Source organism: Gadus macrocephalus, chromosome 4 (genome assembly GCF_031168955.1).
Source record: "Gadus macrocephalus chromosome 4, ASM3116895v1".
NCBI classification, from domain to species: domain Eukaryota; kingdom Metazoa; phylum Chordata; class Actinopteri; order Gadiformes; family Gadidae; genus Gadus; species Gadus macrocephalus.
Window position 1 is genome coordinate 14,182,936 of NC_082385.1, and position 27,997 is coordinate 14,210,932.

Below are 27,997 nucleotides of genomic sequence, written 5' to 3' on the forward strand. Positions count from 1 at the left end.
ATAAAGAAGACTGTCTACTCATATCATCATCAAACATTGAGTGTATTTGAGTCATGGTCCTTTTTTTTAGTTTAGACAAAAATAAGTGCATAATAGAGTGGATGAGGATGAAGTGGCACTGGCAGGCTATGTTGTGTGACGACGTGAACCTTCGATGCTGGATCATGGTTGAAGAAGCGAGGATGATTCGTACTCACGGCGTGTGTATATTGCAAGGCAGTTTTCACTGTCCTTAGCCCACTACCCCCTCATAAAAGAAAGCCCATTGAAAACCGTGCTGTGATACCAGGCGCTTTCATGATTCCCATATTTGGGACTGTTTATAAAGGATTATAATATCAGAACCAATTCTCCAAATGCAGTGCGAGTTCGGAACTATATGATCCAATATGGATGTGTTTTTCAAATACAATACTGTAGTTTATATTTTCTCATCCTTGTCCAATTGGTAAGCCCTTTGATGCCAGCAGTCTGGCTCGACACACACACACGCACACGAACACGCACACGCACACACACACACATACAGACACACAGGAAAACGACTGCTACTAATACATTTTTATGGATGATTTTAGGAAGAACTGTAAAGTCATAGAGGGACTTTGGACTAAAGCCTATACCGTCCGAGGGGACTCAAGTTTGAAGGAAAAAAGTTAACAAGCGGTACAAAAATAGCCCGTCTAAGCCATGAAGTGCAGTATATCAAAGCACTTATTCCAAATGTACAAAGTAAACGACTAAGACAACAAACAACATTAGAGTCACGAGGTTAGAAGTGAGATCTCACGAGCCAACGGGAGGATATTCTGGGTGGAAGACCTTGTTTCAGGGCGCCGCGATGAGAGGGAGTGTTCGGATGGTGAGACTCAACAACACCGCTGCGTGGGCGAGATAAGGGAGAAGAGGGGGGGGGCGGGGGTTCAGGCATCCACCCAGAACTGAAAAGTTGATACTCGGATGGAGAGATAGGAGGAGGAGGAGGAGGAGGAGGAGGAGGAGGAGGAGAGAGGCAGGGGGGGCTGGGGGGTAGTGACTGATCTAATGGGGGTTGGGGGGGGGGGAGGGGTTCTGGACTTGTAGTGGCGGCTCCTGCAGAGTCTTTTGATGGAGAGATAGAATGGGAAGGAGGGCTGAACGGGGGGTAGAGGAGAGATAAGGCAACAGAGGAGAAGGAGTGGGGGAGAGAGGAGTCGTGGCTCGTGGGAGTCCACCGCTGGGCGCTTCGATTACATCCAACGCTCCCAGAGTAATCCCCCGCCCCCAGCCCAGAGTGGACCGGAGGAGACGGGGAGCCTGTGTGTGTGTGTGTGTGTGTGTGTGTGTGTGTGTGAAATGAACTTTTCTTAACAATGGATTTTCTGTGCGCAGCATAAAGTTGCCTACTGAATATTATTAGTGACAGTGTATCAGATTGCGCCCCTCCCAGTGAGAGGGACGGAAACGTCCGGAACGTCTACCTGTCACTGTCACTGGCTGGGCGACTGCCTGACGCTACCTAGCCTAGCTCGGCCGGCTGGGTGGCGTGAGTGGGAGGGGCTCCGGGAGTGTCGATAGTACGATTCATGTAGAGAAAGAGAGATACGAGGGCTCAAGGTGTTTCTGGGGCGCCCCCCCCATGGTGTACCGGGGCGGCTGCTGGGCGGAGGATGGAGCACAGGCAGCTGTACTCAGAGTGGATTTAGTGGAAGAATCAGCACGAGACATTGGGAGTGGAGTGAATGGGAGAGGGGGGGGGGGGGGGGGGGGGGGGGGGCTGGGGGAGGGAGGGAGAGAGAGAGGGGAGGTGGGGAGAGGGGTGAAAGAAAAATAATCGAGGAAAAGAGAGAGGTGGAGAATAAATAAATCGAGTGGGAGACAGTTTCAAGAAAGGTTGAGCAATAAATAGAGAGAGTGAAAGAAAGAAAGAAAGAAAGAAAGAAAGAAAGAAAGAAAGAAAGAAAGAAAGAAAGAAAGAAGAGGTGAAAATAAAGGTGAGAGGGAGCGAAAGGGCCTAGGCAAGGTAGTACGCAGGCGATCAAGGAGAACCGGGGCATTAGTGTATCTCTTTGCACAAATAAAAAGCTCCCCTTTCCTCCTGGAGTGGGAGTGCTGGAGATGGAGTGAAGTGCAGAGGCGAGGGAGCCAGGTGGAGAGTTAAGGGTGGAGGATGCCTCTTCCAAGCCAGCGATCAGGTTTTCCTGGCGCTGTTTCCTGAGCCATGGGCCTTGGGGTTAGGGGGGGGGGGGGGGGGGGGGGGAGTGGGCAGAGTCAGAACCCAAAAAAGCCGGGGAGAAGAACTGGAGAAAGAAATCTGTATTTTCTTTGAATCAACTAGGGATATAACTGTTAATGGTGTGACGGTAAACCCCGATATAAATGTTGTCAATAACAATTACCGTTTTCACTTCAAATACAATTATTATCAGAACATGCAAGAACATATAAGAAAAAAGTTCCTCCGAAAGGCAGCAATACGTCGAATCTCATGACCATCACCCACAACTGTATGGCCAATGCAAGGTAAGTTAACGCCAACGTTTTAGCTGAAATGCGTGGTGCGGTGGGACTTCGGGTTGAGGGAGAATGCAATGATCCGTTTGTCTAACTTGCTAACTTGTCAATAATGTTAACAGAAGCCTAAGTGCAGCGCCCACCGCCAGCGTGGGCTATGTATTAAGAAGGCATCTAGCTGCTTGCCAACAGCTAATATTCTAAGTTAAACAGCTAAACTTTCATTCACGATGAGACAGTGAAACGGTGAAAGCAAGGCATTATTGATGTCTTAACATTTGGATTTGATTACATATGATTGTAGTAGTTATTTTTGTAATTTATTTATAGTGGCTATTTATTTTTAATGCACAATGCACTAATTATTTTAAAGTTCACTTGTACAGTGTTCATGTGTACATTTTTACTTTTTAATAAAAGAACAGAAGTATATAATAAGACAAGTGGTGTTTCTTTCATTTGTTTACACATTGTTCTTTATGTCTTGAATGTTTGGATTAAACCTGCACTACTGTAAGTGTTTCTGACAAATAAGCTGTTTACACGCCTAACCCTTGTTCCTTTGATGTTAAAAGTGGCACTTTTGATAATATAATATGTGAATAAATATAATAAAGACTGTTACACTTTTTTAAACTATTTCAGTTTGCGTAGGCCTATCACTGCTTTCTGAACATATTGAACACACTTTTAAAAATGCCGCGATAATAGAAAACCGGGATCATTTTGGTCACAATAACCGTAAGCTTAAATTTTCATACTCTTACATCCCAAGAATCAACCAAAGATAATAAGAGATGGTTGAAATTCCTCCTATTTTTTTTTTTATTTTTTTTTTTCAGTTGAATTGAATTCTCATGGGGAAATAATTCTCTTTTTTTGTGTTGAACAACTGGATTTTTGAAGGTCGCACAGCTTGTTTTTGTTCTCCTCTTTGATCAGCCTGCCCTTCAGTCAGGAAAACGTTTGTCAGAGGACGACCTTCAGCCTGTCTTTGTGTAGTCTACACCTTGGTTGTTTCTCACACACACACACACACACACACACACACACACACACACACACACACACACACACACACACACACACACACACACACAAATGACTAACAGATGGCATTTCCTGTGACCTCTACATTCATATTCATGTAGAACGTAAAGCTATTGGTACATTCATAACTCAGTGTTTGTAATCCCAGAGCGAGGGACAGGGCCCGCTCCCCCTAAAAGGAGTCCCAACACACTTCTAGGTCAGCCATATGTTAAAAGGCTCATTCTGTTCTGACCTCACAACCAGCCGTTCATCACTGGCTCGCTGTACCACTTAAGAGGGGGGGGGGGGGGGGTGAGAATATACAGAATAATCTCAAAACCCGATTTAATGAGTCGGGTCTCTTCATATGAAACTCGTCGAGTCAATTGTATCGCGTGTTTCTGGAGAGAAAAACAATTAGCTTAATGGCTTCGCCGTGCGATTAGCATTCTCCTTGTTTTCCAGTTTTTTTTATGCTAATGAGTCGGCGGCGCATTAAGAGATGAAATTATATTTAGAGCGTATCTTGTTTCTGTAATTTGACACGTTTCAGAGTTCAACAGTATTAAGTGGACAAACTGTAGGAGGGATGTGTTCTGATTGGTATGGAAATTTAATGGCTAGAGTGCTGCCGTCCATTGGTTACTCCGAAAAAAAGATACAACCTCATGAGGTCATGTGATTGGTTGAGGAAATATGGCCCTCTGCTCAGACTGCTTTGGCCGTGACAAAAATTTGATTTGGTTTCAGTTTATGTAAAAGAAACATAACATGGGCGCAGGATGGGTGATTGACTCCCAGTGTAAGGGTTTGGGGTTCAAACCAGTGGTGTAGTGGGGATTTTTTTGGTGGGGGGACTATGTATGATATTCAAAAGAATACCGTGTTTACGCTCGCTCGCAACCATTCAGAAGAAGTTTTAGGTTTGTTACTACTAGAAACTGCATGAACATGTTTAATAATAATGCTTCTTTCTCACTACCCCACATATTACAACAATAGGCCTACCTACAGGTCTAGTAGGACTCAATTAATGGACTGCATCAAATGGGTCAGAAACGTACAGAAACATACGTAAGAGATAACGAGTGACAGAAACCGCGGGGCTCGAACACCAAGAACACAGCTGGACATAATGAGTCGTTAACAAAGGTGACAGCCGTTTCATTAACGAGGACACACGGGGGGAGATAGAGGGCAGGGAGTCCCTGGAAATGACACGCAGAAGTACCATATGATGTGGTAAAACATGTAGTAACTTGGATTTTGTGTTGAACAAACTGCTTGGTTGAAAAAGAACAAAAATAACATACTTATCAGGAATATGCTGGGAGTCTATTCAAAAGTCAGACTTCAGATGAATCTTTCTGATAGCAGGCCCGCTGAAATCTGGCTGAACGGGCATTTCGATTTATTTTTTCTGTATTTGTTTCGACCATTGGCTTCCGGCCCGGCTCTGTCCCGCCTCCCACCCGTCAGTCACCACAGTCTCCTTCCTTCTCCATCCAGGGGTGAAGTTCCGCGAGGTCCTGATTAACGTGTCGCGGCAGCAGGTGGAGGACTTCCACGGGCCCGAGGACTACTGGTGTCTGTGTGTCGCCTGGAGCCACCTGGGGACGTCCAAGAGCCACAAGGCCAGCGTCCGCATCGCATGTGAGTGGGGGAGGGGGGAGGGGGGGTGGTGGTGTGTGTGTGTGTGTGTGTGTGTGTGTGTGTGTGTGTGTGTGTGTGTGTGTGTGTGTGTGTGTGTGTGTGTGTCCTTGTAAGTGGTGTCCCCTGACCCGGTCTGCTCTGCTGTTTCCTTCCAGACCTGAGGAAGAACTTTGAGCAGGACCCCCAGGGCACCGAGGTGCCTCTTAAGGGCATGATCGTGCTGCACTGCCGGCCCCCAGAGGGCGTGCCATTGGCCGAGGTACGGCCCCTCCCCTTTGTCCCCTACCTCCCCTCCCTCCCCCAACCTCCCCCCCCCCCCCCCCCCCCTCCACACCCTACACCCTGAACTTCAACCTCATGTCTTCGCACATGATGTGTACATAAAATCAAGAGCAGTTGTGGGGCTGGGTTTAGCTATTTTTTGATGTACTGGTTTAAGCACCTTGTTATTTCTAATGTTACACAAACACAAACACACACACACACACACACACACACACACACACACACACACACACACACCAATCAGCTTCAAAAGCACAGTTCGACCTTTCCACCCGCCCCAGGACACAGAAGAATACATCAGTGATGTGTCAGTAATACATCAGTAATGAAGTAATGCATCAGTAATGAAGTAATGCATCAGTAATGAAGTAATGCATCAGTAATGAAGTAATGCATCAGTAATATAGTAATATATCAGTTTATATAGTAATAAATCAGTAATAGATCTTTGATATCTTAACACATAAGTAATATTTCAGTATTAAAGTAAAGTACCAGTAACATAGTTGTATATCAATTATAAAGTAATGCATCCGTAATATAGTGATATATCATAAATATAGCGTCAGTGATATCTCAACCCCAAGCATTGTTTATAGTTTATGTTATGCAGCAGAAGGAATTTCTCGCAAAAACGTATTGAGATGGATCTCTCTCTCTCTTCATCCCCCACTTCCTTCATACTACCTTCCTGTTTTCCTCATTCTGTCCTCTCTCCCTCTCTCCCTCTCTCTCGTTTTCTCCACCTCACTCTAAACCTTTCGCCCCTTTAATCTCTCTAATTATTTCTCCTCCTCTCTTAGACCCCGTCTCGCTCTGTGTCTCTCTTGCTCTGTTTGTCTCTCTCCATCTCTCTTCTCTCTGTTTCTATCTCTCTCATGCGCTCTCTCACTCGATTAAAACTATAATGTCATTGATATCTGTGAGGATTATGAAACAAAAAGCGACAATATTAAATTGCTCCACGCTGAGCTCCGCCATACAGCCGGCTCTCCATCTATCACTGGACGCGTGCTGAAAGATGTATCAGACTGCTACCTTTTTGTTTGTGTTCGTGTCTGTGTGCAATGAAAGATTCACAACACACAAATGGAGTATTGGTGTACACACCCCCCCCCCTCCTGACAACCCAATAGTACAACACCTCATGCATCATTCATAGAAACTCAGGCAAAAAAAGACAATGTTTTCAGTAAATAATTCAACAACAAATATGTCCCTTCTCTGGGTATTGCCATAACGATACCCTTTACAACCAGGAAGGCTTTGTGCTTGTACCTTCCCTAACCCGCCTCCCACACTGGTTTGAGGGTGTCTGAGACGTGGATACTGTGGGAGTGTATCAGGCAGCTCTGGGACAGTGGGGAGAGGGGGAACAGGAATCTTAACAAACAGTCGGAGAACAAGGACGAAGATGCAATGTTTTGTGGCGGGATAGTGCAGGGCAGTGGTTCCCAACCTTGGGGTCGGGACCCTACTCGGGGTCCCCTGAGAGGCACATTGGGTCGCGGGGGATTGCAGAAGTAAGCTTTAGATGTTTGATGATCCATTTTAGCAAACCTTTTTAATCTCATAGAAGTCCTAATTATAGGAAATAACTGCCTCTGGACTCATAGCCAGGAGCAAACTGCCTCTAATCACTTAGTGTGTGGTAGAGCGATGCGATGAACTTCTCCAGGACATAGATATTATAATAGTCTTTTGGAGGTAAAAACAATCTGTGTTCACAAAAGTTGAAGTTGGGGGATGCCAACATTGGGGCCAAAAACAGTTGGTTCTGGCTTTGATGTCGGCAGCCTCCCCTAATTGCCCTTGTGCGAGAGGCCAATCCCTGACCTACTGTTGACATATATTCTCAACTGTGTTCAGTCTGTAGAGTGCTTCGGATACAAGTGTCCCTTACTGACTGAGTCATTCAGAGTCCTAAATATTCAGAGACAGGTTTAGTGTCTTTGCTCCAGGTTCTGGCATCTGCTGCAGCTGTGGGCGATTTGTTTAATTGCTCAACTTTATTTAAGCCCAAGACTTATTTTGTTCCAGGGTCTTGCATCTCTTGTAGCATTGTGATCATTCGTTTAAATGCTCATCACAATGTCACAATGGTCAATGTTTGCTTTTTTCCACAAATGTTCTCTCTCTCTCTCTCTCTCTCTCTCTCTCTCTCTCTCTCTCTCTCTCTCTCTCTCTCTCTCTCTTGCCCTCTGCATTCTCCCCTTAACAGATATGATGTGAGCGAAATCCAATATTACTGGAGGAAAACAGAGTGTACATCGATAATTTCACAGGGCCTTCCCTTTAGGAAAGAGAGAATGATTTCAATGCAGTGTAGGTTTGTATATGTCTTTATATATGGATAATTTGAGGGTAATCATCATGCTCCGTACTCTCATACTCAAAACAAGCCTTCTCTATGACCACCCACCAAAAGACAAACAAATTAACAAACATCAATTTCCATCCATTAAACCCTAATTACCAGCCGTGGGGTTTTGCACCCAAAAGGGATTCATCATTAATAAATTCTTCCCAAAGTTCACCCAAAGCACTTCAAATGTAATTATTATGTGATGAACACAAACATTTCAGACGGGTGGGGGGGATGGGATTTCACCCCAAGGACACAGAGAAGATTGTGACCCATCCTGATGTGGTTCAGAGTGCCCTCCTGGTGTCATTCAGATTGGCTGGATTTGTTGATCTGATTCCTGAAACTCATCGCAACATGGGGGTGGGTGGTGTGTGTGTGTGTGTGTGTGTGTGTGTGTGTGTGTGTGTGTGTGTGTGTGTGTGTGTGTGTGTGTGTGTGTGTGTGTGTGTGTGTGTGTGTGTGTGTGTGTGTGTGTGTGTGTGTGTGTGTGTGTGTGCGTTTGTGTGTGTGTGTCTGTGTGTATGTGCGTTTGTGTGTATGTGTGAGGTTTGGAGAAGGCAGAGCAAAACATAATTTCAATCAATGTTTTGAGTAACGGGAAAATGCAATCTTACCATACCTATGTAATTACCTTCCTGTCACTTCCACTTCCCACAGAACAGAGGCAGAGACTTTGGGCCCACAGTCATGGAGTTATTAGTTATTATCCTCCCACCGGGAAAAAGGTCATTATTCAGATGTTTTTTGGGAGCCTCGCCTTGTCGGTCAAGGTGAAGCTACAACGCAGGCTGGTAAAAAAAAAACAGCATATATTAGCAATAGTTCACACCGCTTTGTACCAGATTTAAATAATAACACTACTAGTATTAAACGTTGCATTTTCGGCTATTCACAGACGGTCTAGAGCGATTCTGGAGTTCAGAAACCATTATTTTGTAGATGAATTCTGTATTGTTGTGTGTTAGCTACCACCTGTAGCAGCGCAGCTGGACTGGGATGGAGGTCAACGGGTCAAGCTGTCCATCGTTTGAACCCATCCAAAACCAGAACCCCTGTAGGCTTCTGTTCCCCAGCAAAGCCAGCTATCATGGCAACTATCATGGGCAGTGATCCATACACGCCAGCTTTCTGACACAGACGTTTGATTACAGAAAGTATTTGTTTATTACATAGGGTCATCATTTCCCTGACTCTCCATAGACTGCAATATTTTTTTCTTTATTTAGTCAAACAAAACGTACAAAATCACTGGTTTCAGTGATCCTTTGCAGATCCCTTTGGAAGATGTATGTATGGAACAAGAATAAGTGTATCGAATCGCATCAAATCTCATCGATTATTCTGCTCATCAAACCCAGTCGCACTGATCCTTTCAACTAAAGCACCGCTTCTCGTGTGTCGTATCGGCGACGCTGTAATCGAGGCTGTGCATCAAATCGCTTAGAAGAGGAAGGCACATCCCCACTAACAAGTAAAACTTACTAGAATGACTCTCAAGGAAGACTGCGTCCTCATCACGCTACAAACGAAACAGTCATGAGAGCGGCCTGTTTGTGTTGTGCGTGTGCCCGGCTTATTAACCCACACTGCTATCTTAATTGGAAGAAATTCTCCAATTAAGCTGATCAATCTTCATCCTTTGGCTTATCAGGCTTCTTTGAGGCTTCTTTGAGGCCCCTTATCAGACGGCTTTGAGGCCCCCTATCAGGCTGTTCTGAGGCCCTTTTTTCTGCTTTGAGGGGGGGGGGTCTCACCTTCTGCAGGGACTACACCCCTAATGGGCTTACCACAACTGTGGAAACTACAGTTTCCACTGTAGTGCAACAGATTGTTCAAGGGTCACGATAGTTCGGGATTTATCTGAGCATTTTGTTATATATTTGATTTGTTATGTGTGTCATTATATGGAAAGAGATTTAAGTCAATGTTAAATAAATAAATACATCGATAAATAAATATGGTTACAAAATTAATAATATGGCTATTGAATAAATGAGGCAATGAATATATACATACATATAAATATATAAATGATTCAATATAGTTAAAAAAATATATCTATATTTGAAAGGGTCCCACAGGCAGGGCCGCCGCTCGCCATACACAGAGTATGCAGAGCGTGTAGGGAAATTATGCGAATTAATAAATTATTACATTACAAAATATATTAATTAGTTATGAACAGGCCAACCGTTTTTCTTTCTAAATCACTCAATTCGGGCAAATTACATGTTTTTCCTAATATCTAAAAAGAGTCGCCCCCCGCTTCCCTGAAATGGTACAGCCTTCAAAGCTATCGTCTTTTTGCATTGGAGGCTGAGCATCCTTTCTCAGGGCAGGTTTTCTAAACTGAAACTCATTAAAACATGTCTGCGGTCAAAAATGGGACAAGAACACTTAAGTGGCACATAGGGTTTATTATGATGACTTGATTAGTGATTTTGCTCCCAGGAAAAGTCGTTGTGCACCTTTGTAAAAGCCTCCTGCAATTGCTGAGGATGCACACGCAATTGAGTATTGCACACTATCCAACAGTTACAGTTCTGCATCGTGCATGGAAAATATTTTGATGAGGACAATACTTCACTTTGAGTAGTAGTTTTTGGGTGTGTGAAAAAAAGCTGTGTGTGTGTCTGTTTTGATGACTTCCTTTTATACCTTATTCATGTGCATAATTATTTTAGTTCATCATACGAGCCTGCAGTTGTTATTATATTGTAATGCTGCTGTTAATGTGAGTGTGGGGGGGGGGCTCCACACTCACACTATGCTTAGGGCCTCCAAAAGCTTAGCAGCGGGCCTGCCACCATGTGTGAGTGTGATTAGCCATTACAAGCTACAACATTAGAAAATATGAAAAATCTGCCTTTTCCTGTGGTTTTTGTGAGTGAGTAATGGCTTGTAATGGCCAATCACACTCACACCTGGTTGTCAAATAAGGGCCCTTTAAAAAGGAGGTTTTAAAGAACAATGAATAGTAATGGGGGGCCGGAAAGGCCCTGGGTTCGACATTAAAGTCTGCATTGGCCTTGACCAGCAGGCTTCACTTAGCAAGATGCTGAACTCCCTTACTTTATAAGTGAGATCCAAAAAATCACAAAATACATAGTGTATGAAAACATGGATGCAATCCACGAGAGAGAGACTTGTGACAGCGCAGCAGAGATCAGCCGGAGGGTCGTTGAACGAGAAGGGGGAGATGGGGGAAAGCTGGGCGACGCCTCTCTGGCGCGTTGGACTCCGTTAACCGGCTGGACCTCAGTGGAAGTGACTCTCGGTGTCTCCGCAGCTCCTCAGAATGTCACTGCGGCCGAACTAGAACGCAAAGAACAACTTAAACCTGAACCCAGCAACCCTTGACACCAGGACATGTCAAACCCCTTGTTCATATCGGCCCAAAGATGAGCATCAAAAGCACGCAGGAACAGTTGATTCTGGATGGATTCGTAGAGAGACTAAAATACTGTGCTAAAAGGCACTCCCCACGCCCCCACAAAGAGTAAACACTGCATCACAGGAAATAGTGTGTGTTTTGGATGGAGCCGGGGTGTCTTTTGAAGTGTCAAACTGACGTGATGAGTTGGTGAGTGTGCAAACGAGTCCTCTGGGGAGCTCCGGGATATCTTTAATCATAGTTGGTGCATGGATATGAAAGACTCCCCCCCCCCTTAATATTATGAAAGAGGACACCTGCTCTTAGATTAATCAAATGATCAATCGCCTAAGTGTCAGCAGGAGGCCTCATTAGTTTAAACTTGATGGATCCGTGGACTGATGTGGTTTTATTTTTTGTGCTTCCAAAATATCGTACAGTAGGGTTGTAACGGTACACAAAAGTCACGGTTTGGTACGTACCTCGGTTTTGAAGTCACGGTACGGTAAAATTGGTACCGTGGGAAAATTAAAAAAAACTGCTTGTTTGTCAACAACAGAGAATGGCCGTAGATCAGCAGCAATGAAAACACCAATAGACTTGGTTATGGCATTTGCCCGTTCTGAATTCCCAGACAGGGGTTGTTGAAATAGTGTCTTCAGCAGTGTTAGCACAGCTCGTTTCTTTTTCACAGCAACAGTAACACCTGGATGGTGCCGTTTCAAATGCATGTGCATGTGCGTGCAGCAGATATATTGCTTTCAATACTATTTGGTTAGAATGATTTAGTTTTGTTAGTAACCATTCATGGGGTATGGGCTCTTCAGTGAGAAATAATCATGTTTCATACTCGATGACTATAACCTAACTATAACCGTCGATCATTAATCAAAACGTTAATCTTGTAAATCCAATCCTGATCTAGCAGGTAGGAAGAATGTTTGAGGGCCTGTTTCATCTTGTGATTGTAGGGGGACTCAATCTTTGCTTTTCTACAAGGTGGATTATATTTTAAACCTCCATCCTAATACCCATAAAACAATGATTCTTTTTTTTTACGGAAGGATTGAATGGCTTTGAAACGATTTCTCGCTTCTTAAACAATGCGGCGTTCTGTCTGGTGCCACACAGCAGGCCTCATCTTAGTGTCTGTTCAATATTGAATATAGGTCAGTGCCTCTGTGTACAGGCCATATTAACCTCAGATAAAAAAAGGCTTGGAAGTAGAATGACTTTTTCGCACAGGCTCGTGGTTCATAAAGTAATGAGATCTCGTCTCCTTACTGGATTCTAACGACTGGCGAAAGTACTGAGCTTCCCGTTATTATATACAAACGAATTATCGTAACACAAGGTTTGTTTGTGGAATGTCCAAACACAGGTAGTTCCTCCACTGATGTCAGATGTTTAATATTCTTCAATATTAAATATGCATCAGGAGGATGTTAATCCGAGTGATTATTTTGAAATGGAGCTGGTTACTAATTACAATGATTGCTTCATCTAATTATTTCAATCATGTATCTTCCCACCAACAATATAATTTCTTAATGTATTCACCATCTCCAAGGCAACACGTTCAACTGTTTACCGCAAAGTTAACCATTAGCTCGCACAAGTAGGTTGTCACAAGAAACAATGATTAGTAGTACACATCTTAGCCTCGCCAGATTAGATAGCATTTGGGTGGCGATGGTGACTTCGATAAACAAATCACTGGGACTGAAATGAATAATCACAAATAACAATAAAACTTTAGAATTAGATCAGTGGAGCTGTATGAACGAGTGGTGGGTAGCTTAGTGAGGGTTGTCAGTGGAAAGATTATGTTGTTTTAATATATTCCCCACAACTGTTTCCATATGAGAAAAATACAGCTTATCAAAGTAAAAAATTTGGCGCAAAACAGTGCAAACGAGATTTGTACTTTCTTACCTTGTGTTGTTTAGCCTCTCTGAATACGTATGTGATGTCAGAGAACAGGGGGACTCATTCCAGTTCAGATGTCTTATTGAAATACATCAGCTCCGTAGTGTTTGACGTTGTAATCGTTGCTCTTCCATACAAACTTAATTTCTCTGAGTACAGTGAGGAGGGGGGGGGGGGGGGGGGGGGGGTGAACAAAGTAGTGAGAAACGATCAGAGGAGTCAATATGGAGCTTTTCTTTATGTTCCGTGATGACAGTTAGATATAGGACAGCTCCCACAGCATCTGTCAGAGAGGAGTGGAGAAGGGCGGGGGGGGTGGAGTTTGAATGTGCAAACGGAGGTTAAAAATAGACGGGGGCTGGGGAGGGAGAGAGGGAACTGCACGGAGCTCGCCCGCCCGCACGACTATCAATGACTGAGAAGAAGAAGGAAATTAAAGGCCTGATGAAAGACTTGTTGGCCCATCAGAAGAAGAAAACAGAAGCCGGACACTTGTGACAACGCGCCCCCTGATTTATTGATTGCACAGCTCAACTTTTCTTTCGGGGTGCTGAGTAAGAGCAAGGCAATCTCAGAGTGTGTTGGCTGCTGTTATATTCCCTCGGCAAATACACACTCCCCAGCACACACACGTAGACACACACACACACACACACACACACACACACACACACACACACAAACGGACCACACACACAAGCACACGACACAGACCACGAAGCATACACACACAAACACAAGGAACACACAGAATACACACGCAGACACACACATGTAAACAAATGCAAACAAACACACACACAGACACACAAACACACATACACAGGGATCACAAACACACAAAGAAAACACAGAAGATCACGAAACAAACACACACAGAAGAAAAACAGAGCCCACATGCACAGCAACACGTAAACACAGTGACATCCACATACAAACACACACATTCTCTCCCTCTCACACACACAATCTGTCACACAGACATTTGTACAATACACACGTGTGTGGACACACACACATACACACAGCAGAACAACAAAGACACAAACACCTCGAGAATAATGTTGACTTTTTAATCCTCAAACACACAGCCATAAATCAACAGGCCCCTCCCTCTGGAGCCCAAAGTCAGTCTCCTCAATGAAAGGCTCAGGCCAACGACGCACTAATAGAAATATACAGAGCCAGTCAGGCAAGCGGAGCAGCCAGGTGATCTCTGCATGCTCACGCCGCATTGTGTATGAGGGGGATATGGACGTTTTTCTTTCAAATTTGAATCTCAAGGTGTAATCTTTCAGTAAGGTTATAATTATATCATTGCAATTAGAATAAATGTTAGTTGTGTGAAATCCCTGGTTTGTTGAGCTCCTGTGTGAGTATTCAGGATGTGTTTGGGAAAAGTGATGATGGTGCTTTTTTTAGAGGAGCAGGAGAGCGACTGAAGGACCCGGGCCGTCGGGTCACACAAGTTCCAAGAACAAAGCCTGGGTTAACCTGTTCTTCCTATCGCCGACAACGCCTGTCAACTGATCAAACAGCCTCAAATCCTTACTTCCTTCTTAGGCATTGTCTAATTTGTGTTGTTGGAAGTCGACATTGATCCTGGCAGATGTAGACTTCAAAGAGCCACAGGCCCGTTATTGGTTCGGACTGCAGAATCAATCTTTATGACTAATTCAGGGCGATCTTGTTCTTTTTCACAAAAACAACTCAGTTGAGTCCGCCAATAAAAGTCAGCAATCCCATGCATATGTGCGGGTTCTCGTGCAAAGTATGCAGTAAACTTCAAATTGAATAAAACACTGGTTTATTGTTGCTATGCAGCAGGGCTGATCTTTGACACGTGGTGCTTTTTGGACAACAATATAAATCTACCCATGAGCGTTTACATTAGCCGCTCACAAACGTGCCCGTGGCTGGAGAAGAGCACCAACTCCCTCAGTTTCATGAGGAAGGTCTAAAAACAAAACAAATTTCTGACTGGCTTTCATCATTTTAAATGTGCTGCAGGGACGAATTTAAAGCAATCATTCGAGGGTAATTTGTTAGAAATGCCATCGCTATCCGTCAGCTATTAAAAAGAGAAACTCCTGCCTCTGTATGTGACTAAAGTCCACGCCCGGTTAATACGTATCTGGAAATCTCTTCCCTTATTGGTTGAGGGAATCCATCTGACCTGTCAATCCAATGGGCACACACGGCGTATCAAGCTCCACCACAGGTGATCGAACGCAAGACTTCTCAATGGCGGAGAGGGATGGGGCAAATCTTGCTCTGTTCTGCTCGCTGTCGCTTTCTCACACCTCAAATCTCACAGCAGCTTTAACAGCGTTCTCCCTCCACCCCCGTCTCCGCTGTCTGCAGGTATCCTGGCTGAAGAACGACGAACCACTGAACAGGGACGCTAGGGTCAACGCGAGAGCCGAACACAAACTCATGGTCTCCGAGGCACCGCTCTCCGACTCGGGCAACTACACCTGCCTGGCGAGCAACATCGTTGCCAAGCAACGCAGCGGCAACGCAGCGGCAACGCCGCCATGGTCGTTTATGGTGAGCTAGGTTCATGTTGCCGTATCAACTGCACGTCCAAAACGCTTAAACACAAGTGAAAGGCCACAACACAAATGCAATAGGCAGTAAATACAGCTCTATTAATTGTGTAACATGCGCTGTGGGCGGGGCTTGCAGAAGCGCTCGCGCACCTGCACCAACCCAGCACCACTCAACGGGGGGGCCTTCTGCGAGGGCATGTCGGTGCAGAAGAGCAACTGCAACACACTCTGTCCAGGTGAGCCCCACCACACACACTCTGTCCAGGTGAGCTCCACCACACACACTCTGTCCAGGTGAGCGCCACCACACACACTCTGTCCAGGTGAGCTCCACCATACACCCTGTCGAATGAAGCATGTTAAAGATCCCATGGCATGAAAATGTCACTTTCTGAGGTTTTCTAACATTAATATGAGTTCCTCTGGACTACCTATGCTCCCCCAGTAGCTAGAAATTTTGTTGGGTGTATAACGAGCACTAGGCATAAGGGGAGATGCCACCTCCCCTTTCTATGCCTTGCCAGCCCAGAGAATTTGGCCCGCCAATAAGCTATGACCGTGCGAGCGCCATGTGTGTGTGTGTGTGTGTGTGTGTGTGTGTGTGTGTGTGTGTGTGTGTGTGTGTGTGTGTGTGTGTGTGTGTGTGTGTGTGCTCATAACACGTCGGATCTTTGACGTCTCTGATATTTCCACAACAAGGCTGTAGTTGGGGTTATCTTAGCCATCATTGAGCCCCGCTGCCCGCAAGGCACCAGCGCCGTGACACCACTGCGGCAGCGGGCAGCGGGCAGCCGGCAGCGGGCAGCGGGCAGCCGGCAGCGGGCAGCGGGCAGCCGGCAGCCGGCAGCCGGCAGCGGGCAGCCGGCAGCGGGCAGCGGGCAGCCGGCAGCGGGCAGCCGGCAGCAACGGTTCAGTCTACTTCAGACTGATGTGGAAGTGGAAGAACCAGAGACTTCGGAGAACCCGACGCAGTCGTTTGTGGTAATATCGTCTGGAGGAGCAAACAGTTTTTGGCCGTGATAATATGTATAATCTGATGTGTATTATATGATTGTATTTGGATGTACACTTCTTTGTTATTTGGATAACCGTTCTGTTGGTGTTATGACGCATAACACGTTGGTTCTTTGACGTCTCTGGTATTTCCACAACGAGACTGTAGTTGGGCTTATCTCAGCCATCGTTGAGAAGGAATTGGGGAAAAGGAACTTTGGCTTTGACTCCCTGAAGTACATGAACCAAGACATGGAGGAGAAAGGGATTGTTGCCCACGATTGTCTCCAACTTGAGCCCCGCTTCCCGCTGCCCGCTATCGAGGGACCACAGCCTCGGCGCTGCCCGCTGCAAGAGGCGGTGGTGCCTAACCAAACGCCAAAACACCAAACACGATAACCACCATTGCATGTCTTTACCTATTGTGGAAGAGGGAGAGACGTCGGAGGACCCGACACAATGTATTCATAATATTTAATGACCACGGAAGAGGCAGTGAATGAAGTATTGAATAGACGGAGATTTATTAGATAGACCTACCTAATAAACCGTTGGAACACACAAGACCGGAAACATAGCAACGCCGGTAAACAAACCCCGAGAACCCCAATCCCTATGAGAGACCCCCGCGCTACGGCATATCCGGAGGCGCACAGAGCTGTTGGCCGTGATATTATATACACATATTATATTATATACTATTATATTATATATAGAGCTCCTGGAGTCGCAAACGGCAACATTCACTTTCTCCTCCATGCTGCAGTTCACCCCGGACTGCACTGCACTGAGTTTGACGGTTGAACGCTGGTTGGCTGTTACGTTACACATGTCACTCAGTGGCCACGCTGTTGAACGCTGATTGGCTGTCATCACGCGAAATTCGCGTCAAAGTTCAAATATTTCAACTCGAGCGAATTTGTCGCGCCGCAAATCCTTGTGAACGCGCTCGCCTGTGCGCGGCGAAAGTGGGGGGCGACAAATCAAAACCGCCCGCTGTAGGAGGCGGTGGTCCCTCGGCAGCGTGGCTCCGGCGGGAGACAATCGCGGGCAACAATCCCTTTATCCTCCATGTCGTGGTTCAGTCTACTTCCGATTGATGTGTACTAGGAAGAACCGGAGACGTCGGAGAACCCGACGCAGTCGTTTGAGATTCATAATATCGTCTGGATACAGCTTTTGGCCGTAATAATATAGATTATATGATAAAGATATCTACGTATAATATGATATTATTTAGATTTAGAGCTCCAGGACTCCCACCGGAGCACCTGGAGTGTTCTAGAATATTGACAAAACAGGGCCAAAAGCTGTGTGCCCCTCGCCATTGCGATACATCCACTGTAAACAGAGTGCATGGCACCGGGGCCACGGCTGCTCAGGGCCACACCCCCACCCTCCTCCTTGACCCACCACTCTCCTCCTCATTTAAATTAAAGTTACAGACACCGAAACGGCGCGTATGGGGAAAGCTCAATGTGTGACTGCCTCGTACTGCCTGTAATTCTGCACCACGGCTGAATTTCGGGAACGTCTTCAAATACTGTGTTAGGGACCCACTAATATCTATATTAAAGCATCCATAAAGTAGCATGCCATGGGACCCTTAAAAAAGTGTCGTAAAATGAGCGGGACGCTACAAGTTGCTGTAGGACAAATTTACAAGCTAACGTCTGAGTGTGACGTTTTAGAAATGGCATCGCCATCCGTCAGCTATTAGTGAGTTAAATGCGCTGCGAGAAGATCCGTTACGTGCTGACTGCGCCTGACTCCCGGCTAATTTCTGGCCTATCAGTGCATATCTTCCCTGATTGATTTGGGGGAGCAATCTTGTCAATCACAGATTCATGCACTGCTTAAGTTCCCTATGGTGGAGAAATGAAGGGATGTTGGTTGTTTAGTACAAAAATGTGTTTTCTTTAAATCTCTGAATTTTTACCAAAAGCAGCTTCAAGAAGACAAATTATACTCATATTCATCATTATTAGACGGCAAAACACTATAAACTACACACATGTCAACATCGGCCCCACCTTAGGGGCAGCTTCTTTTTTGCTTGGGGGGTTGAAGGAAAGCTGGCCGGGCACACCACAGGAAGCTGCACAAAGAGAGGTTGCTTCAAATTTAGGCTTGGTCCAGCTGCTTTTGTAAGCAAGCTGTGCAAGTTTCTGCTCTGTCAGAGGTTTGGAAAGGATCTATTCACTCTTATTTCCAACCCCTCTCTCTCTCTCTCTCTCTCCGTCTCTCATGTTGGCTCGTTCGCTCACTCTCTCTCACGTTGGCCCTTCGTTGTTCGCGCTTTCCGTCTCGTCCCTTTCTCTTCCCTTTTCATCACTTTCTCTGGACTCTCCAATATCTCCCTCTCCCTCCTTCTCTCCCAAACTTTCTCTTGCTTTCTCTACAAATGCTCTCTCTCTCTCTCTCTCTCTCTCTCTCTCTCTCTCTCTCTCTATATATATATATATATATATATATATATATATATATAGATATATATAGATATATATATAGATATAGATATATATAGATAGTATATGTGTATATATATATATATATATGTGTATATATATATATATATATATATGTATTCTAATCAATGAATGTGAATGGATCAGACCCAGAATCCACCACCCAGGAGATTGGCACCCATCTCATATCACTACCAGATGTGGAGCCGTTCCAAGCTTTGGGTTTCGGTCTTCTTGTGTGAAACGTTCCACGTCCAACAAATTAGTCTTTCACAAAGGTTAGTCATGCAACACGTTATATTCAGTCATATTACGTCATATTCTCACTTTAATATATTTTTAAGGGGAGCATACATTCCATAATTATTAAATACAGTTTAAGTAATCTAGACAGCAATGAATAAGAACGTATTAATATATACTTAATAGTTGTGGTTATGTTGGCTTATATTCCGTGACTCAAAATTCTTCGAGCTCTTGTTTTGGCTCCAAATAGCAATATCCTCAGCCCATCAGATCAGAGCAATTGGCAAAAACAAAAAGATTCCTCTCCACAAATGGATTTCAACCAAACAAAATACTCTTCCATCATATCCCTTCATTTCCTTCTTCATCTTCTTCTCCCTAATCTTCTTCTTCTTCTTCTGATTATTCTTGTTCTTGTTCTTGTTCTTGTTCTTGTTGTTGTTGTTGTTGTTGTTCTTCTTCTTCTTCTTCTTCTTCTTCTTCTTCTTCTTCTTCTTCTTCTTCTTCTTCTTCTTCTTCTTCTTCTTCTTCTTCTTCTTCTACGCTGGTACCTCACTACAGATCTTCAGATACCATGTTTCCCTCCCGATACCGATTCCGATACCTAAACTATGAGTGTGTTTTTTTTGGGGGGGGATATATATCAGCTGTATACTACTAACCCAGTATGGATATGATATTATTGCTATCATTGTTGAATGGCCTGGCTCAGGTTAAACCATTTGTAAAAACACAAATAAATACGTACAGAATCTAGAATTGAAACTAAATGACTAAGCTAAATGTCAAAAATAGAATGTAAATATATGTACAGAGAATTAATTCTACATATTTCATTCTTTAATTATCTAGTGTAACTGATAATTAGGTAATTTTTCAGTCAAACTAGATAATTTACATTTCTAAATTCATATTATAATCATGTATTTGTACTTTAGCGAGAGCTTCTATGTTTTTCGACTTAGTAGCTCGAAGGCAAGTAGGTTGGGTATCACGCGTTTGCAACTTCCGACTTCCCAGCTCCAACCGATTAACGAACGCAGCATAACATCACGCGTGTTCGTGATGTTCTTTGCCTGTGTAGTAAATTAGCTAGTCACGTGATGGTGTCAGATCGGCACATAGACCAGCTTAATACCGATATCCAATGCATGTCAATATCAGAGGGGTTTTTCCTGGATCAACTTTAAACCTCACCACACACACAGGACAAATTGCTCGCAGTTTGCCACCACTGGTCAGACGTAAGGGTTCGCTGTTGCCTGACCCTTATTTCTGCTACAGACAGAACACAGACTGGCCTAACCACTAAAGCCTCGCTCCCCCACGACTCCTCTCACTAGTAATCATCTCCAACTAGTTCCCTCTCATCATTCCCAAAACGACATAAAGAAGAACCTTCCTCTAGTCACTCTATGAAAATTCCTTTTATTCTCTCTGTCTCTGTCTCTCTATCTCTGTCTCTGTCTCTGTCTCTGTCTCTGTCTCTGTCTCTGTCTCTGTCTCTGTCTCTCTCACTTGCTCTACATCAATTTCATGATCAGTTATCTGCCTGGAGAATTTTGGAGTTGCGGTTGTCAAGATTCTAATGAGCTGCTGTCACATGACCAAATGGTCAGTAATTGCCAGTAAAAAAATGTCACAGAGAAGGTTGATTGACTGCAGGCATGTATAATCCGTTCGTTAGTTTGTAAATAATGTAGTTTGTTGAATAACTCCTGCAAAGTAAGATTACATAAACCAGCCATTACACTGCCAGAAAATTATAAAAATTTGAACTTTATATGTGCAATAGATAAACAGCAAGTACTCCTTGAAGTCTCAACTAACCCAAACACACACTAGGGTCTCAATGCGTCCTGAATGTATGTACATATATGTATGAATGTTTGCATGTGTGTGTGTGTGTGTGTGTGTGTGTGTTTAAACGTACATATGTGTATCTATGTATGTACGTACATGTATCTATCTATGTATGTATGTATGTATGTATGTACATACGTGTATGTATGTACATACGTGTATGTATGTATGTATGTAGGTGTATTTATCTAAGTAGGTATGTAGTGTATCTATGTTTGTATGTACCTCCTTAGTGTGTGTATGGACGTCTCCCCTCTCATGTCTCCCTGTGTGTTGCAGTGGACGGCGGCTGGGGCCCGTGGAGCCTGTGGACGGCGTGCGGCGTGGACTGCGGGCGCCAGCGGAGCCGGGACTGCGCCGAGACCGAGCCGCGGCACGGGGGCCGCCCCTGTGACGGCCCCGGGCTGGGGGGCGACAACTGCACCGGGGGCCTCTGCATACAGAGTGAGTGGGGCCGGACGTCTCTGAGGCCCTGGGGCCAGAGCGCTGGTAGTCTGGCTGAACGGAAGTGGACAGCGTCTATTGCCTAGCGTCGGATTTCACTGCTACTCCTCCCCTTCCGGATGCTGGCGTTCCCGTATTGTGCTCCCCCTCAAACTCGGAAAATAGGCAGTATGGCGAGTTTTGAAGAGGACTTTGACGGCACTGTAAAGTTGGCATGTTTGGCTCTCGGTTGGGGTCGAGCCATTTCTGACAGCCTCTGAACGTCAAGAAGTTCCATCAAAATAATTTCCCGCCGGCACTATTTCGCATGGACACCGCTGCTACTTCCCGGGCTTAGCCCCGCCCTAGACGATTGTGATTGGTTTAAAGAAATAAAAACAGGCCAGCCCAGTTTCCCCACGGATAGACGGCTCGAGGTACCGTGGTTCCAGACCATTCTACTTGCTGTAGTTTGGTCTGGCTTTGCGAGACTAGAGCGCTGGGCCTCTAGGGGCCGTTGGGGCTAAACGTCTTCAGGACGCAGACGCTATCTTACCCTCCTTTATGGACTCAGTGGTCCTCCAGGAGGGAGCAGGGGGAGCCTCTGGCTTTGTGGCCGTAGATTACACTTTGTAGGCAATCAGAGCTATGCTGTGCTTTATAGACACACATGCGCACAGGGACGAGTGTACAATAGTATGTTCATATAAACACACAGAGACACTCATGTACGCACACGCACTCGCATACACTCGTTTAAAAACGCACACAGACACTCGTATAAACACACACACGCAAACGCTCTTATAAATCCACACACGCACACACCCAACACTCATATACATACCCAAATGCACAGACACATAAATACTCCAACCCGGTATCACGCGATTGCGTGCTCCTGCGCACGAACGTTAATCTATTGAAGCGTGTTCCAGAGCACGATAGTCCGACTTTTTGCGTGCTACACAGAACGAAATGTAAACCAATGCATTCTGAATGGGAGTGTTCCAAGACAATTAACTAAACGGTACGAGAGAGAGAAAGAGAGAGGGAGGGACAGAGAGCGAGAGAGAGGCTTCAGAAAGGGTGTGCGCAGATAGTACAGTGCACCCTAGTTATGTTTATGCCAAAACCACAAATGCTATATGTATATATATATATATATATATATATATATATATAATTGCCTAATTATATATATTGCCTATATATATGTATAGGCTATATATGTAATTAGGCTATAATTATATTATTTAGCGTGTAATGAGACAATCTATAGCCAAATTGTCGAAGATGCCCGAGAATCTTCGGGGATATCAGCATGGGAAATCGGCGAATCAGACCCATGAACCTATAAAGAAACACGTCATCTCAAGCGGGAGAGAACGTTTGCGGTGCTGGTTTGTGTCACGTAAGTACAGGGCTCTCATGTCTCATGCATTCGGCGTGAGACACACGCAATTCAACCCATGCACACGCTCGAACCTGTGCCGTGTTCCAATACCCGTACTGTCTGTACTTACTAGCCAAAATTTGAGTACGCAGTACGTTCCAATTCAGATCCGGCGAAAAGAAGTATACTTCAAGGACCCTGTTACGACCCAGGGTCGTATGTGTATTTTGCAGTGTTATTATGGATTTCGTCTGTGCTGTGGTTCCTCCCGGCCTGAGGGTGGTGTTACCACCCTTAGGCTCTCTCACTCTCCAGGTGCTGCTCCTCCCAGCCTGAGGGTGGTGCTACCACCATTGGTGTCTCTCCAGGTGCTGACTGTCGATTGGTGCAGGGGCTGGAGGAGCTACTATAAATGGCCGCCGCTGGAGACAGTCACTCTCCTTCTCTTGGCCCTGCTCCCAACTGCACCAGGCTTTACCATGTGGCATTATATTGTATTGTGTAGTGTTATGTTAAAACTTTAGCAGTCCAGGTAATCGTAGGGGTGAGTAGCTTGTTTGGTTTATCTTTGTTTTCTCCTGTTTATTAAGTAGGGAGTCAGTGAGAATCCTGTGACACTTCGAAACAGACCACCGCAGTGAGTAAAAGTTATTTTCCTTTATTAAATGCTGACGTTTTTGGGCCGTCTCCTCAGACACAAGCCATTAGTATCCCTGCGCTTTGCACCTTGACATGCATGTCGCCGCTGTTTGTTAACCTAGCTTTGCTGATTTGTATCTTGTGATGTGTATGTGTGTGTTTTTCTTAACAGGTGTTAGATGACTGACAAGATCTATGGGGGGGCCCCCTTTGGGCCCCCCCATACCAACTTAGTCTTCAAATCTAGTGCCATGGGACTCCAGTGTCTTCAAAACATCCTTGGAATACATGTGTATGAATGGTCCACCGATGGGTTGATCTGGAAGCCACCACGGTCCACGCAGTAATCTGCTGCGTGGGCCGTAGTGGCTTCCAGAGCCATCTTTCGGTCTTGGTCAGGATTTGTTACAGTTGCCCTTCAATGTAGCAGGCTACGGGTTTCTGAAGTAGCCTGCTTTACGTAGCATTGGAGTACAAATATTGTGCAAAATGCTCATGTAATTGCACTAGCACTAGTAACCTGTAGATTAGCTTAGTTTAACGTCATTCCGTGCTGTCTCTGTCCAATGTGTGGCTTACTTTAAGTCCACAAGGCCCTCTGGTAAACCACGTTGGAACACCCCTGGATAAGGTGATTAGTCACTGGGTGTGTGCTAAAGTATTGTTCCATTTTTCACTAGTTGGTTAAGGTTTGGTAGAATTGTTTGGATGCTAGCGACGTGATGGCGTATGTACAAGAGCCTACCGTGGCCAAGCCACAGTTGCGACGGCCACGGCCAGATGGCCTAGTGTGAGTGCAACCTTGATTTCATTTGTATACTGTTTACCATTGGATGTTTATGCAATTTGGCTTAATTCATCCGCAGTAAAGCTGCATTTGACTATTCCAGGGTCGTTTTGTACAGGCTTTCAATTGACCATGTTGACTAGTTTGTGGGAAGTTTTTTTTTTTTTACCCTTGCCTACAATCCAACGGTTGTGACCACTTATGCAACTGGGCTGTGAACCTTGCAATTCTAGTTGCATATTTGTACACGCAAGCTTGTCTATTTCTATCGCCATCACTAACACTAGCTTCAGCATTTCCTTGTAGGCCATTAGCTGACTTGTGTATTGGAGCGATGATTTGGGTATTTTAAGATGCTTGAAAACCTAAAATAAAGCAAAATGCGTGTCTGGTGTGCAAGAGCCAATTTGTTGGCTTGCAGTAGTCGAGGAGTTGCCGTAGGTCGTAAGCCATCTGGAGGTTGTGGCAATGGAGGCTTGTGGTAGATCTGCCATCCAAGAAAGGTTAATTCTTCTGAAGCATGATTAATAGTTTGGTAAATTGAATCTATTCATATAGAACTATAAAATCCAAGACTGCAGCCAGTAACTTGGATCGCAATATGTGGAAAGTATTAGTCTTCATTTGTAACAACAGAATAATTAACATGACTAACTGGGTTTCTTCCATTTTCTAACTAGGGGGACTTGACTGGTGAGTCTACTGGATTAATCAGTAGCGGTACTTTGCCCAACAGATTTGATGGCATGACTACAGGGTGACAAAGACAATTATTCCCTGCCTATCAAAAGAGACTTCTAAAACATATCTGCTATAACAGTTTCTATACTTTTTGTATAATTTGGTCATGCTGCAAATTTACTTTTTGTAGTTGCTCCATATTTAGTTCTTTGACAGCCTCACCTGCTAGAAAAGTCTATTCAAATCGGCTAAATATAATGAACTAAATTAATAGCCATGAAATGTTGTCACTCATTCTAATGGCAAATACCCTCTTTCAGTTGGTGGTTCAACACTGAGGTCTCTCTCGGCTTGAGGGAGAGCTCACAAGTAAATTACACGAATGTCCTGGAGCAATTGGAATACACTTTTATTTAGTCTACCTGACCAGGGACATCTTTGAACTATAGGTCACCTAACCCAAACTTTTCACTCTTGTTAGGTTGTCCTTTTCTCTTGTTTTAACCCGAAAGGGCTGAAATATCAACATTTTAGGTATTCTGTTTGGATAATGTGCAAAACTTGTGGCTTCACTAATAAAAAAAATTAACAAATGTATTTTTCTTAATGTGGTTAAACTATTTAAAGATTTGTATGCAAAATATTTCTGCTCAATTTGTGGTCAATGAAACTCTGAATTTTTTTTAATTTGATAAAACAAAACTATGGGTTAAAGGTATTTGCTTTGGGCATCTTTAGATATTTTTAGAATCTAGCTCCATTGCTGTTAGAAATTGTGTCTCCCAGTACTGCAAAGTGCTTCCACAAGTTTAAAAAAGAATGGGCAGAAAAGGAACTGCTGACTAAATCTATTTAGCATGGGTAGAAAGTTTACATGGAAGCTCTTGGCTGCTGGTTCCAACACAGCTCCACTGTTAGCCTGTGACCTTGCGTTTAATTTTTTTTGACTTTTGGTTAATTTCACAAAAGAAATGAACTGGTTAATACAATAAACAAGACATTTCATGGTGATATTTTGAACTGTTTGTGGATATTGCATTAAATCCATATGCTTGAAACTTTTCAATAATGCATGTCAACGAAACAATGGAATGAAATAAATAGTTCAAGCAATTTGTGGGACTTGGCTGCTTTTACATTATTACTCATTTTGGGGGTTATTTCAGTCTCTCCAACCTGCAAGTCATGCGAAGAATCATGGGAATATTCTATAAATGTCATCTTTCGTCTCAACACTTCTGCTGCAGCCGCTGTTGTAGCGTATGAGTCCTTTGAGACCCCCTTTGATAAAAGGGGTTCTCAAATGTTGACCCTCAGTCACCTATTGCATCACTTCCTTTAGGGCTTCGGCCTCCTAATTGATCATTATAGTATAATTGAATGCCCTCTTTCATATATATGATACCTCCATCACTGGGACGTGGCAACAATTCTCCAAATCCATATGGGGGGGATGCTTGTGGACAGTAGCGGTGTATACTCGAAATAAATAGGAAGCAAACTCATCTCACAAATGAGTAATGACATCTCAAATATTTATTTAATAAATTGTTTCAATTTATAATAATCCAAAATCCAATGGCAAAACCCGTTGGCTTTTTGTCGAGGGAATCCAGGGCAACGCTCACTTCCGGGTTGGCCAACATACGTCATCCCTCCACCACTCTACTGTAAAAACACATGTTCAAGTTGAATGAGAATAATAATAATTCTGCCATAGTATTTATTTAAGGAGGGGGGGGGGATACAAGTCTTTTGGCCATTTGTTGTGTTGATCAGCAGAGAAATAATTTGTCCGCAAAGACGGTGACTTCGCTTAGCAACGGTAAACGCTGGGGTAGACAAGTCACCGGACTACTACCCATGCAAGTGAACGGAGCGTTCCACGGCATTGAGAAGACCCGTGCAATAAAGGCCTATAATATTTCTGTTTATGGCATAGATTTCTCCTCAGATTAGGCCAATAAACCAATGGTAAAATAAAAATAAAAACGCTTGATCAAAGGCCCGGCCCGAGTATAGTGGTGGGAAATATCGGCCCGACCCGGCCGGCGTCGGGCTCGGGCTCGGGCAGAGAATCTAAACACCGACTGGAACTACTTAGCAGGTGTCTATAGGGCTATATCAGGAGTTAATGCACGCACTGCAGCCAATCAGAATCAGAGTATTCCCCCAGACCAGGGGTCGGCAACCTTTTGTATCAAAAGAGCCATTTTGGCCCATCTCCCGCAAAAAATTTTTTTTTGGAGCCGCAAACTTTTTAATTCACCCCCTCCCCCTCCGAAGGCTCTAACACTGCGCACCGCACAGACATTTTTTGTGACACTCTGTAAAAAAAAACGAACTTTAATGCTGTAAACCCTTCTCGCTCAGTATTCGTTCGTGCAATTGTCTGTCAACGGTGGATGCTGCTGATTGGCGGCTCACTGGCATGTCCCGCCTCCTGCCAATGGCAGCATCTAGGCTACTTCCTGATGCCAGATGCCAGTTAAAGATTTAACTCCTACTGGGATTAGCCACCTGCAAATCAACGAAGCTTTGTCATTCACTCCCCCCCTCACGGTAGCGCAATTGCGCATTCATTGCGACCTCTCGTTTAGTTGACGATATATATATAAAAAAAAAAAATAATAATATATATATATATATATATATATATATAATTTTTTTAAGAAAACTGCAGGGAGCCACGGGTGAGGGGCTAAAGAGCCGCATGCGGCTCCGGAGCCGCAGGTTGCCGACCCCTGCCCCAGACCGTGGTCTAAACAATATTATTCACGAGTTATAAACAACCCCTACACATCAATATTAATGAT

At 44.4% G+C, this 27,997-nt stretch overlaps 1 pseudogene; it reads left to right on the forward strand.

The window, feature by feature from the left end:
* Positions 1–27,997, forward strand: part of LOC132454872 (netrin receptor UNC5D-like) — a 74,001-nt pseudogene that overhangs the window by 14,591 nt on the left and 31,413 nt on the right.